The 14,420-nt window shown below is 40.3% G+C and overlaps 1 protein-coding gene across 1 annotated transcript in view; it reads right to left on the minus strand.

Annotated features, from left to right (window-relative positions):
* Window positions 1-14,420, minus strand: part of clec16a (C-type lectin domain containing 16A) — a 269,043-nt gene that overhangs the window by 127,749 nt on the left and 126,874 nt on the right. The gene's annotated exons all lie outside the window — the stretch shown is intronic.

Here is a 14,420-nt window from a genome sequence, read left to right on the forward strand (position 1 = left end):
CAAATTCTGGCAGATGGTACATACGGCAGGCAAATGTGAAGTTCTTCATTTTGGCTTTAGGAATGAAAAAGCAGAGTGCTACATAAAAGGAGAATGACTTTGGAAATCCCAGGTACAGAGGGATTTATGGTCCTACTGCATGGGTCACAAAAAGTTATTATGCATGTAAACTGAAGACCAGTGGGACGCTAACTTTTATTAAATGTGGAATTGAACACAAAAGTTACAATATTACACTTCAATTATACAAGACATCCATGAAGCTGCATCCTGAATACTCTGGGCAGTTTCAGTCTCTGTATTTAAGAAAGCTTGTTAACGTATTGGAGGCAGTTCAGAAGTTCACTGGAATGAGTATATTATCTACGACAAATAGATGGAAAACTGGGCTAGTTTCTACTGGAATTTAGAAAAGTAAGGGCGACTTGGTTAAAGTTTGTAGAACCATAAATCGACGTGGAAAGGATGTTTCCTGTTGTAGGTGAACCCAGAAGAGGGGCACTGTTTGAAAATTAAAGGTCATCATTGTAGGACAGAGATGAGCATTTTTTTCCCCACTGAGGGTCGTTTTACTTTGGACCACATTTCACTGCTTTCAGAGGCAAATGGTGCTTTTGAATAGTTTCAAGGTAGAAACAAGGATTTCATTGAATGATTTACTTCTACTCCTAATTTTTAATGTTTGCATCATCGAAATATAAAGATGCCTACAAGTAAGTCACAGTAGCAAATGGAGTGAAAGGGGAAAATTGGTGAAAAGGCCAGATTAATGGCTCTTTACTTAAATGCACAGATCGTTCAGAACAAAACAAATGAGTAGTAGATGTTAATGGGGAGGACATATAGCCATGACAGAGCAGTGTTAGAAGGACATCAAACCTGGGAAAATATTCAGGGATGAGAGATTTTTTGAAAGGTTAGGCAGGAACAGAGGAATAGTAAGATGGCACTTTTAGCGTGAGATGGAAGAAGAAAGACAGTAGAAATAACAAGGGGTGGAATACACTGATGGGAGTAGCCTACAGACCCCTGACAGTAGATCCACTGTAGGACTGAAAATAAATCAAGAAAAAATACAAATACGCAAACGTGGCAGTAAATTAATCATGGGTGACTTTGATTGTCATGTAGTTTGAGAAATTCACTCGGGCAGAGATAGCCACAAGGAAGAACTCAGATGGTATCTGAGACAGATTCCTTGAACAATACATTGTGGATCTAACTAATGTTCAGGCTATTTTAGAGCGGTACGGTGTGTCGAGGCAGATTGAATTAAAACCTCAGTAAAAAAAAACCTCGAGGAAACAGTCTCATGACATTGTAAAGTTTAGCATTCAGTTCGACAGTGAGAAACTTGGATTGGAAATAGCTAAACTTAAATCAGGGTAATTGCATAATGACAAAGGATGAGGGCAGAGTTGGCTGAAATGAGGAGTTTAGCAGAAAAGACAACTAAGGAAAGAAATGGCTAACATTTACAAAAATAATTTATGGCTCACATTAACCATGTATTCCAGTAAGGAAGGAGAGGACCCTGGCAAAGGGAATAAACAATTAACCTTAGAAGTTAGTGTTACGGACTAGGCCAGACCACTTGAAACATTCTTAAACAGGCAGTCCAGATCATAACTTTGCTATTTGTTTTGTTAAGTGTATAGTGAAAATTACCTGGATCAAGTTAGCAAGGTTGACTACCAGGTTTAAAACAGAAAAGATTTATTCATAAAATTACAGAACGAAATATGAAACACAGAATAAAGATCCCCTACAGAACTCAGTCTATCCAAACCAGACTTAAGTATGTGTTCCGAATATACACAACAGTGCCAATAAGCAAACCCCGTTTAAAACACAGTACAAAAAAAGGGTCAGATGCTTACAGGTTGAAGTTAGAAGGGCAGAAGAGAGATTTTCCACACAGCTCACTGTTAAAGTCCCAACTAGTTCTGGACTGAACTAAACCGCTCAGCTCAGCTAGAGAGCTGACCATTCCCCTTTAATTCTACAGGTCACTTCTAAAACATGACCACTTTGGCCTGAAGTCTCATCTGTTTACATATAAACAAAAAGGCCTCAATACCTTTTCATCTCTGTACGAAACCAGCCTGATTGGAGCCCAGCCTGGTTTATTACCCCTCTGAAAAATATCAAGGACAGAGTCTCCTTGAGCCAAGCTTTTAGAAAAAAAAGGAACTAATTTTGTGACAATAGATAAGATTAAACTGAAAGAAAAATGTACAATGTGACAAAGATTTGTGGTAGGCCAGAGGATTAAGAAATTTTAAAAACATAACATGACTAAAAGAATAATCATGAGGGAGAAAATAAATTGGAGGATAAACTACCAAGTAATATCAAGTCAGACAGCAAGAACCACAACATATATATATTTTTTAAAAAGGCCAAAATGAACATAGCTCCCTTAGGGGGTTTATAACATTCCCTAGGAAAATAATAACTGGCAACCAGGAAATGGCAGAGGCATTTAATAAATACATTTCATAGCAGCAAGGGTCAATAGGGGAGGAAGTAAAGCAAAAACTATTAGTAGAAATAAAAAATACTTGGGAAGATATTGTGGCAAAAAGCTAATAGGCCTTCTGGGATCAGATAGATTGCAACCTAGGATATTAAAAGTAGGAACTACAGGGATAGTGGATGCACTAGTAGCAATCTTCCAAGATTCCTTGGACTCTGGCAAAGTTCTGGGTGATTAAAAATTTATTGAATGAACACTCTTATTTCAAAATGTAAGGTTTCTACTATTAAAGTTGTAATACAGAACATTAAAAATATATATAATATAATCCACCTGTCAACTGGTTTAGATTAGACTTACAGTGTGGAAACAGGCCCTTCGGCCCAACAAGTCCACACCGACCCGCCGAAGCGCAACCCACCCATACCCCTACATTTACCCCTTACCTAACACTACGGGCAATTTAGCTTGGCCAATTCACCTGACCCGCACATCTTTGGACTGTGGGAGGAAACCGGAGCACCCGGAGGAAACCCACGCAGACACGGGGAGAACGTGCAAACTCCACACAGTCAGTCGCCTGAGTCGGGAATTGAACCCAGGTCTACAGGCGCTGTGAGGCAGCAGTGCTAACCACTGTGCCACCGTGTTTAGTGTAGGGATATCATGTCTGACAAATTGGTTAGAAATTTTTGAAGTAGTAACATGCAGAATAGATAAGGGAAGGCAACCTGTAAATATTATACATTTGAATTTCTGAAAGACATTGCATAAAAGGTACTGCACATGAGGCTACTTAATAAAACAAAACCATTGGTACATGGATAGAGGATTGGCTAATTAATAAAAGACGGAGTTGGTTTAAATAGGATATTTACAGGACGGTAACATGTTACTAGTAGAGTGCCACAAAAGGCTGTTGGCTTTTATTTCAAAAGGAATGGACTATAAAAACAGGGAGGTCTTGCTAGAACTATACAATGAACTTGTCAGACCTCAATTAATGCGCACAAGTTTGCTCCCCTCAGGGAAGGTATACTGGCATGAATACAGATGGTTGTGTTGTTATCTGCTCCAGACGCAGGGTAATGAATTTGTGGAATCTTCAACCACAGAAGGCTGAGATAGATAGATATTTAATCAGTAAAGAAATCAAGAATAAATAAGGCAAGCAAGTTGATTTAAGGATTATCAGATCAGCCAAGTATCTCATTAAAAGATGGAGCAGACTCAATGGGCCGTATGGCCAGCCTCTGTTATTACACAAGGTCTTGTCAGTTATGTCAGATGTTTATTATTTAGAGATTGCACTGGAATAATATAATACAAATTGCATTCTAAAACCCTGCATGATTGCATTCTTCTCTGGAAGATTTTATGGTTGTAATTGCACACATCAGTGAGTGGAAATCTAATCCTTGGAATTGATTCAGATAACTAGAACAATTTAGACAGCAGTTTGCACCCAGCTTGCCAATTGCACTCAAAGTGGAAACTCTATTCCTTTATATTGCTTAAAGGGAATACATAACAGATTGATCTATTAATTTATATACTTCCATCAAGTAGTTGTTAAAGTGGCTAGTTGATCTAGAATTTGATTAGGTGCACAGTATTGAGTGTGTGCACTGCAATCATTAATAGGCATCTTCCCTCATTTTCTCAGCAAAAGAGCAAGTACAGTATTTATTAGTTTGTAATTATGAGCTGCTAGATTCGGCTGAACCAACCAGTGCCAGAATGTTGGTCAAAATTAATTTGCATTCAAAAATCAGCTGACACAAATACCAATCAAAGATTTGCCACTGTAACTGTTTCATCATATTAGCCACTTGCTACAACAGGATAGTGAACATCAAATGACATGAACCCAGGAATAAAAGACAGACCAGTTATTGATGATCCACGAACCAAACAAAAGGTAATCCACAATGAATTTAATAAAAATAGAAAAAAAAATTAAGATCTTTAAAACTATATTTCTTCATGGGACGTGGGCGCCGCTGGCTCAACCAGCATTTATTGCCCATCAGAAGGTGGGGGTGAACCGCTGCAGTCCACCTGCCATTAGGGTGGAGTTCCAGGATTTTGACCCAGTGACAGTGAATGAACGGTGACACATTTCCAAGTCAGGTTGGTGAGTGACTTGGAGGGGAACCTGCAGGTGCTGGTATCTGCTGCCTTGTCGACCTAGATGGAAGTGGACATGGGTTTGGAAGATGCTGTCCAAGGGTCTTTGGGGAATTTCTACAGCTCATCTTGTATGTAGTATACATTGCTGCTACTGAGCATCATTGGTGAAGGGAGTGGATGTTTGTGGATATGGTACCAATCAAGTGGACAGCTTCATCTTGGATGGTGTGGAGTTTGCACATTCTCTGTGTCTGCGTGAGTTTCCTCCGGGTGCTCCGGTTTCCTCCCACAGTCCAAAAACGTGCAGGTTAGGTGAATTGGCCGTGCTAAATTGTCCATAGTGTTAGGTGAAGGGGTCAATGTAGGGGAATGGGTCTGGGTGGGTTGCTCTCGGAGGGTCAGTGTGGACTTGTTGGGCCAAAGGGCCTGTTTCCACACTGTAAGAAATCTATTCTAATCTAATCTACCTTAAACCTATACTCTATAATTTTGAACTCCCCTACCCTGGGGAAAAGACTACAGCTATTCACTTTATTGAGGTTTATAAAATCATGAGAGTCATAGATAAAGTCACCCCTCAGCCTTCGACGCTCCAGGGAATATAGCCTCAGCCCATCTAGCCTCTCCTTATAACTCAAAGTTTAGGTAACATCCTTGTAAATCTTTTCTGCACCATTTCCAGTTTAATAACATCCTTCCTATGGCAGAACAACCAGAGTTAAATGCAGTATTCCAAATGTAGCCTTACCAATGTCTTGTGTAGCCATAATATGATGTCCCCATTCCTGTACTCATTAAGGCTACTGACCGATTAAGGCTAGCATGCCAAACACCTTCTCTACTGCAGTATTCCTAGCCTCCAACCTGTCTGTGTAGCCACTATATTAAATGGTGAGTCCAGTTGAGTTTCTGGTCAGTGGCAACTCCAGGTTTATAATGGGAGATTTGGCGATGGTAATACCCATTGAACGTTAAGGAGAAGTGGTTAGACTGTCTTTTATTGGTGATGGTTGCTGTCTGCTATTTGTGTGGCATGAATGTTACATGTCAGCCCAAGCCTGGGTATTGTCCAGATCTTGTTACATTTCAACATGGACTGCTTCAGTACCTGAGGAGTGAAACGTGAACATTCCCCCTTCTGACCTTATGATGGAGGGAAGATTGCTGATGAAGCACCTGAGAATGGTTGGGCCCAGGACAGTACCCTGAGGAACTCCTGCAGAGATGACAGACCAACGACAAACAAGATTCCTGCAAATTCTTCAGCCTTGTCTTTTGCACTGTTGTACTGGGTTCTTCTGTCACTGAAGTTGATGAATCCTCCTCCAGTGAATTGTTTAATTGTCTGCCACCATTCATAACAGGATGTAGCAGGACTGCAATGCTTAGATCTGATCCATTGGTTGGGGCATTTCTTAGCTCTGTCTATTATTTGCTGCCTTGACATGCAAGTAGTCCTGTTTGGTAATTTCACCAGGTTGACTCTTCATTTTGACCCATGATTGGTGCTGTTCTTGGCATGCCCTTCTGCACTCTCCATTGAACCAGGGTTGATCCCCCTAGGTTAATGATAATGGTCGAATGGGGGATATGCCAGGCCATGAGGTTGCAGATTGTACTAGAGTACAGTTTTGCCACTGTTGATGGCCCACAATGCCTCATGGATACCCAATCTTGGTAAGTTGTTAGGTCTGCTCAAAGTTTGTCCCACATAGCATGGTGATAGTGCCACACAACATGGAGCGTATTCTCAATATGAAGGGAAAACTTCATCTTAGAAATAATTAGGAAATAAAATCCCCAAATAAAGTAACCAACCAATAATTATCCAATAAATGGATTAACAGTCAAACTTACAACATTAGAAATATGTCTGAAATATAACTGAACACAGCACTGCAATTTAAAAGGGAGGTTTGCAAGCTGCACATGGGTATCATTCTTAAAAAAAAGAATTGGGTCAATTTTTCTGCCACAGGAAATTTATCTTGTTTTCAAATTTAAAGAATAGTAAGTCCAAGCATTTTGATCTAGTACATGAGTTCAGTGCATTTCTATTTTAAATTGTAAAAAATATACAAAAATTTTCTAAACTTGCTGAAAAAGCCAAAAGAATAAAATTGGACTTGGATTTGCAACAACACAGATCTCAGTTGAGATGGAAATAGAAAACGTCAAAACCTGAGCCAAAAAAAAACTTTTCCCCTAGAATTGGCAGAAGATAAACACTCAGGTTGAAATTTCTGATTTATAGTGACAGCTACTGGACACCTGCTGTATACTATGATAGTCCACATAATTGAACAAACCATCAATCTTCATCAGTCAGATGTTCACATTTGAGAGAGCAGCCAGTTTGGCAAGTTAGCAGATGGTGACAGCAGTGGTGAAACAAAACAGATGCGTGAATGAAGAAGTGCAAAAAGGTTTGCGAGACAGAATAAATAAAGCAGAAACAAAACTTGCAATTTTCAAACTTCACTTTCTTTTACAATTTCTCTTTCTTTCCCCAAGCATTCATTTTATTTAAGATTCCAGAAGCAAAATGCATTTGCTTCCTCTTTCAAGTTACATTTCTTGTCAGTAAGCTAGTGAGCAGATTGCCAACCAATTAGACTTTTATTGGTTTCTTTCTACGAAGTGCAGCTTTCACTCAACTAGCAAAAAGACAATTTATACAATGTTTGGTGCAGGACAAATTATTCCAGTGTTGATGGCTGCTCCTTTAACTGCCTGGATCCCAGGCTCCCAAATCTTTCCCTACATCTCTTACCCTCGCTGCTTCATTTTGTCTGCTAAGAGGTTCTTCTCGAAGCTTTGGGCCACCTTATCTAACATCTTCTCAGTGTCTGTGTCATAAATAGATATTGATTACAACTTCTGGTCTAAAATTCAGTTTATGATGATCTTACTAATTCTTAGCAAATAATACACCACAGACTCCAAATAACACTCCAAATTTGCTGTCACATTTTTTTCATTTTAACACTGTTCTTCTGGAACAGTGACCTAGAGAAGAACAGTGACCTAATCCAGAACATGTCGAAGAGCAGGTGACTGTAGACCTCTGGTGTGTGAATGGCAAAATTGTTTATACTGTAGTGGTTTATGAAGTGTTGAATGAATATTGAAGAGCATTAGCTTGTTTTCAGTTCAGGGTAATCAATGATGGATTTTATTTGATGAAATCGAGAGATTGCAAGTTTATAGAGCAATTTGGAAGAAACCTAACTGTGGTCAGAAGCAAGTATAGTCTTTTTTAAAAAGCAGCTCAGAGAGAACAGTTACATCAGTAAATAACTTAAGTTTGTGAAACTTCTGAACCAGGTACATATACTTTGAGATATGCAGGTTAATGGAACAGGAGAGTCTAAAATCTCATTTTTGTGGGTATTCATGTAAGACAAATACACAGTTCACAGGAAAGAAATCAGGGAGAATCCATTAAGTATAACAGAGCTTTGAAATAGAGGGATAATTCCACGGGTTTTGAATCTCTAAAGTGGCTATGTTGGGGAGAAGGCTGAAAACTTTGTTTTCATGCAAGTTTTCCGATTTTTAACGAGGTTTGATGCCTAGATAGAATTTTCTTTTTGTTTTTGCCTTGTGTGACAACATTCTGTTGGTACAGAAAAAAACAGCCGCTCCGGTAGCAATGTTTTGCTGACTAAGCACTACTTTAATGAATGAAAAAAAATACACCAAGCCAAGTTTCATTCTGATATCTGAATTTTTGGTAATACCATCATTTGGGATCCAAACAGTCCCAAAGGCAGAGACTACTCCATTGTAGTCCTTTGCCGGTCTCTCATTTCATCCTCTGTAAACTTGATCATCCAAAGTCTGCTGCCCATGATTTAGAATGCTCCTTTCCCCTTTCATCTCGGTGTTCGCTGACCTATAATGGCATCTTGCCAAGTAACATTTGGATTTCAAAATTTCATCCTTGTTTTCAAATCCCTCCATGGTCCTACTCCTCCCCACCTCTGCAATCTCCAAAATTATGTTCTCACCTCTAATTATGGCCTTGTGCATAGTCCTACTTCAAATTATTCCAGTGTTGATGGCTGCTCCTTTAGCTGCCTGGATCCCAGGCTCCCAATTCTTTCCCTACATCTCTGCTTCATTTCCTCTGCTAAGAGGCTCCTCTCTAAGCTTTGGGCCACCTTATCTAACATCTTCAGTGTCATACTTTGAATTAGAATGCTCCTGACATGTTTTAGGATGTTTCATTAAACTAAGGCATTTCTTAGTTGTTGGCGATGCTTCACTGTAGTAAAGGAACCGAGAAACAAAGTGAAGTCAATGAATAGGACAAAAATACAAGCAGGCAGAGATATTGGTTTTTAGGATTAAATTTAAAAGAATGCTGGAGTGACTTAGGCATCCTATGGCACGTGAATAAGTAGAATAATGGGGCCAAAGATTAGCTGCTTCTAATACTTTTAAAGAACAGAGCAAATACAGCACCGGACAGGCCTTTTGGTCCACGGTGTTGTGCCGAGGATTTATCCTAATGTAAGATAAAATAACTTAACCTACGGACCCCTCAATTCACTGCTGTCCATGTGCATGTCCAGCAGTCATTTAAATATCCCTAATGATTCTGATTCCACCACCACAGCTGGCAAAGCATTCCATACATTCACAACTCTTTGTGTAAAGAACCTTCCTCCGACGTCCCCTCTATACATTTCTCCTAATACCTTAAAGCTATGAACACTTGTGCCAGTCAATCCTGCCCTGGGGAAAAGTCTCTGGCTATTGACTCTATCCATGTCTCTCATTACCTTGTACACCTCGATCAGATTACCTCTCTTCCTCCTTCTCTCCAGAGAGAAAGGTCCAAGCTTAGTCAACCTCTCTTCATAAGAGAAGTCCTCCAGTACAGGCAGCATCCTGGTAAACCATCTTAGAGGCTTTGGAGAGGGTGCTATCTTTCCAAAAGTAGAGCGACCAGAACTGGACACAATATTCCAGGTGGGGTCTCACCAGGGACTTGTAGAGCTGTAGCAAAACCTCATGGCTCTTAAACTCAACCCCCCTACTAATGAAAGTCAAAATACTATATACTTTCTTAACAACCCTATCCACTGGGGTGGCAACTTTTGAGGGATCTATGTACTTGAACACCAAGATCTCTCTGTTCCCCCACACTGCCAAGAACTCTGTCTTTAATCCTATATTCAGCATTTGAGTTCAACCTTCCAAAATTCATCACTTTGCATTTATCCAGGTTGAACTTCATCTGCCATTTCTCAGCCCAGCTCTGCATCCTGTCTATGTCACGCTGCAGCCTGCAATAGCTCATGAGACTATCAATGGCACCTCCAACCTTTTTGTGTCTTCTGCAAATACAGTTACCTACCCCTCAACCTCCTCACCCAAGTCATTTATAAAACCTAAACAGAGCAGAGGCCCAAGATCAGAGCCCTGCAGGACCCCACTCAACACTGACCTCCAGGCAGAATACTTTCCATCTACAGCCACTCGCTGCCTCTGTCAGCCAACCAGTTCTGAATCCAGATAGCCAAATCTCCCTGCATCCCATACCTCCTGACTTTATGAATGAGTCTGCCATGGGGAACCTTATCAAATTAAAAGCTAATAAACTTTGCTATTAAGGGAAATTTTAAAGATTTTGGATAAGATTTGTAGCTCAGGTTGTAAGTTTGCTCACTGAGCTGGTAGGTTTGTTTAGATTAATTACAGTGTGGAAACAGGCCCTTCGGCCTAACGAGTCCACACTGACCCGCCGAAGCGTAACCCACCCAGACCAATTCTCCTACATTTACCCCTTCACCTTACACTACGGGCAATTTAGCATGGCCAATTCACCTGACCTGCACTTTTTTTGGATTTGGGAGGAAACCGGAGCACCCGGAGGAAACCCACGCAGACACGGGGAGAATGTGCAAACTCCACACAGAGAGTCGCCTGAGGCGGGAATTGAACCCGGGTCTCTGGCACTGTGAGGCAGCAGTGCTAACCACTGTGCCACCGTGTCGCCCATTCTCAGACATTTTATCACCATGCCAGGTAACATCATCAGTAAGCCTCCGGCAAAGCATTGGTGTTCAGTCCCACTTGCCACTTATTTGTCATAAATGAACGTCATATACAAATACCATGGAAGGACTGCAACAAACATTACATTGGGCAGACAGGCAGGAAAGTAGCCACCAGGATACATGAGCACCAACTAGCCACCAAAAGACAGGACCAACTATCACTAGTATCCTTACATACAGAGGAAGAGGGAAACCATTTTGATGAATGGGAATTCCTCGAGGCCTGGTTTTCAAACTGGAATTCCATTAACATACATATCGATTTGGACCCTATTAACCAATCTCTGAGAAACAGAACTGGAAATGATATCACCCACCACAACAGACCAAGATACATAAATAGCAAGTGGGTGGGATATCATTTGGGAATGGGATAGGTCTGGGTGGGACACTCTTCAGAGGGTTGGTACAGTCTCAATGCGCTGAATGGCCTGTTTTCACACTGTAGGGATGTTGTGACGTGTGTCCTGGGGCTCTGAATTGTGAAGTTGAAGTTGTTGAATGCATAAACTTTTATGCAAGAATCTGTATTAACCAGTGAGGTGGGTGGTTCTCCACCCCACCATAGTGCAACACTTCTGCAGAGGCTCACTGATGATGTTACCAACATGGTGACGAAACGTCTGGGAAATTTAGAACTAATTCTCATCAAAAATATAAAATTGAAGAAAGATCAAGATCAAATCTCTTTTGAAGTTCTCTATGGAAAGATAGATGCAAGAACACAAAGCATTTTACCCCATAAACTTCTGGAAAGCAATTAATTGTTGTAACATATTCCATTATTGGCATCATAAAAAATGTTTCATTATAACTACTTATTCTGGCTCATTATAGCCTTGCAATGGTTATAAATCTCTTCAGTTTTCAAAATAAACAATATTCAAAATATATCGCAAAATAAATTTGGTAATTCTGTAGTCAAAGAAAAAGCCACATGGCTGCCTATGAAGCCTTTTGCATGTCAAATCCCTTGAAGACAATTAACATCATTGCATGCTCATGTGTTTCCAGAATGCCAAATGACAGTAGTCAATTGTTGTTCTGGAAAAGGGGAGAGAATGGTAAAAATCTAGGTAGCAGTGCCACAAGTTGTTTTGAAGTTGAATCTTTTGGGATAAGGAATAGGTGGACCCCTATTCCAATTAGCATGCAAGGCGAGTGAAATGTTTGCTCACTGATCCCTCCTTCAACGAGTAAGTTGAGTCAAATTTAAGATAAGTAGCATCGCCCATTGCCATCTATACTGTTTAAAGTCTGGATTGACAACGTTACCAAATGGTGAAATCTAGAAAGGCCTTTTCTGTCCATTTTTTTCCCCTATAATTAGGGCATCGTTGCTGAACATACTGACTTCCAGTCCACAACGGCAGCTAGACAATCTCATCAGTGCCAGAACTCAGTAGTGACAGCGAACATCACCATAATGACAACTGATGGTGACTAGGGCGAATTAAATCCAGGGTTTTTAGGGTGCTAAGCAATTCTGCATCAGGGGAGGTGGATACGTCTTGCAGAACAGGCAAGCAGAAACAAGACAGAAACTACTGACAGGGTGGGGTTGATCCCAATGTGCATGGAGAACCACCCACCTCACTGGTTAATACAGATTCTTGCATAAACGTTTATGCATTCAGCAACTTCAACTTCACAATTCAGAGCCCCAGGACACACATCACAACATCCCTACAGTGTGAAAACAGGTCATTCAGCCCATCGAGACTGTACCAACCCTCTGAAGAGTGTCCCACCCAGACCTATCCCATTCCCAAAACACTTCATTTCCGATGTCTAATTGATCCATCCTACAGATCCTGGACACGATGGACAATTTAGCATGGCCAATCCACCTAGCCTGCACATCTTCAGACTGTGGGCAGAAACCAGAGCACCCAGAGGAAACAAATGCAGACACGGGGAGAATGTACAAACTCCATACACAGTCTTCTAAGGGTGGAATCAAACCCAGGTCCCGGCGCTGAGGCAGCAGTGCTAACCACTGTGCCACCCTTCTGTCGCTACATTTCCTAAGAGTCAGTCAGAACTGTATGAAAAGTACAACGCAAAAAGAAAACTAAAGTAGAAAAAAATTAATGACAAAATATTAAGAATTTTCAAAAGAAATCCTGACCATTTATCAGTTATTGAAATAGTTTTTGTCCAATACCAATAAATAGTTCTAAAGTAGACAGAAAAATGTTTCCAGAACATTAGCACAAAAACATTTTGTTTGAATTTGTTAACATTGTTATTTGAAAGACTCTTTCCAAACATCCTGGATTGAGTTTGAGAAGGGACTGATTACAATGTGTACGGAGCAACAGGAGTTTACACTGTTACGAACAGGATTTTACACTGTTGCTAAGTATAAAAGATTAGAACATAGAAAGGCTCTCTCTCAATTTGACACCCATTGTTTTCCTCTTTTTCCTCCATATGCAATCAAAGCCTCAGCTGAATTAACATTACATTTGTTTAATTTTGTTTGTCAGCTTACCGTTTAACAATTCCTTAGACTCTCATTTCAGGCAAATGTGTACTGAGCCAATACAATAATTATGAATCTGATGTACTTACTGATTGATATATTTCACTATTTGTGTTTAACATTTAAAAATATAACAATTAGTTACATGCATCTCCACTAAATTCTGCAGTCAGCCTGTGGAATTCATTGCCATGGAGTGCAGCGGAGGATGGGATGTTAAATGTCTTCAAGGCAGAGATTGATAACTTCTTGATTTTGCAAGGAATTAAGGGCTATGGGGAGAGTGCAGGTAAGTGGAGTTGAAACCCATCAGCCATGACTGAATGGCGAAGTGGACTCAATGGGCCGAATAGCCGTACTTCCACTCCTATGTCTTATGGTCTTTGAGCAATATAATGTGCCGGGCTCACCCAATGGGAATGCTCCTGCAGCTTGATGAAGAACTAAGTTTGAAACAAACAGCACTGATCACCATCTCACATGTGCTATAATTTGAAAAACACTTTTATATTTGTAAGCAAGTGACACAACACAGTATACGAAAAGGCTATTCCTAACACTCTTTACAGCATGAATATGATTTAGAACTTTTTAAGATGCACAAGGACTGGCTGCATTTTCTTCACAGCTAACCTAGCGGAATTATACATGATTCCTCTCGAATTGCTGAGGAAAATTAATGCACTACAGTTTATGGAGTAAATGGTATTTTGACTTTTTAAAATATATTCATTGGTGAGGGCATTGCTGGCTAGGCCAATGTTTATTGCCTACCCATCCCAGAGGGTAGTTAAGAACCAACCATGTTGTTGTGGGTCTGGAGTCACATGTAGTCCAGACCAGGTAAGGATGGCACTTTCCTTCCCTAAAGGACATTAGCAAACAGATGTTTTTTTTTCCCTGACAATTGTCAATGGTGTCATGGCCACTTTTAATTGCATTTTTTAAAATTAAGTTCCACTGTCTGTATGGTGGGATTTGAAACTGGGTTCCCAGAACACTACTTGGGTCTCTGGATTAACAGTCCAGTGATAATACCACCAGACCATCGCCACCCCTTGATTTTGTCCCTAATGTGGGCGCATATACCCATTAAATGTCATACCTATTATCTTGCCATTGTTTTAGTTGTGCTGGCCTTGTCCTAGGAATGTCAATATGCAATCTTGTGGATGTGCTGCCACATATTTTGGTCAGCTATTTCTCCATACTGTGTTGTCAACTTGACAGATATCTCAGAAAATATTCT

This window comes from Hemiscyllium ocellatum, chromosome 20 (assembly GCF_020745735.1).
Source record: "Hemiscyllium ocellatum isolate sHemOce1 chromosome 20, sHemOce1.pat.X.cur, whole genome shotgun sequence".
NCBI classification, from domain to species: domain Eukaryota; kingdom Metazoa; phylum Chordata; class Chondrichthyes; order Orectolobiformes; family Hemiscylliidae; genus Hemiscyllium; species Hemiscyllium ocellatum.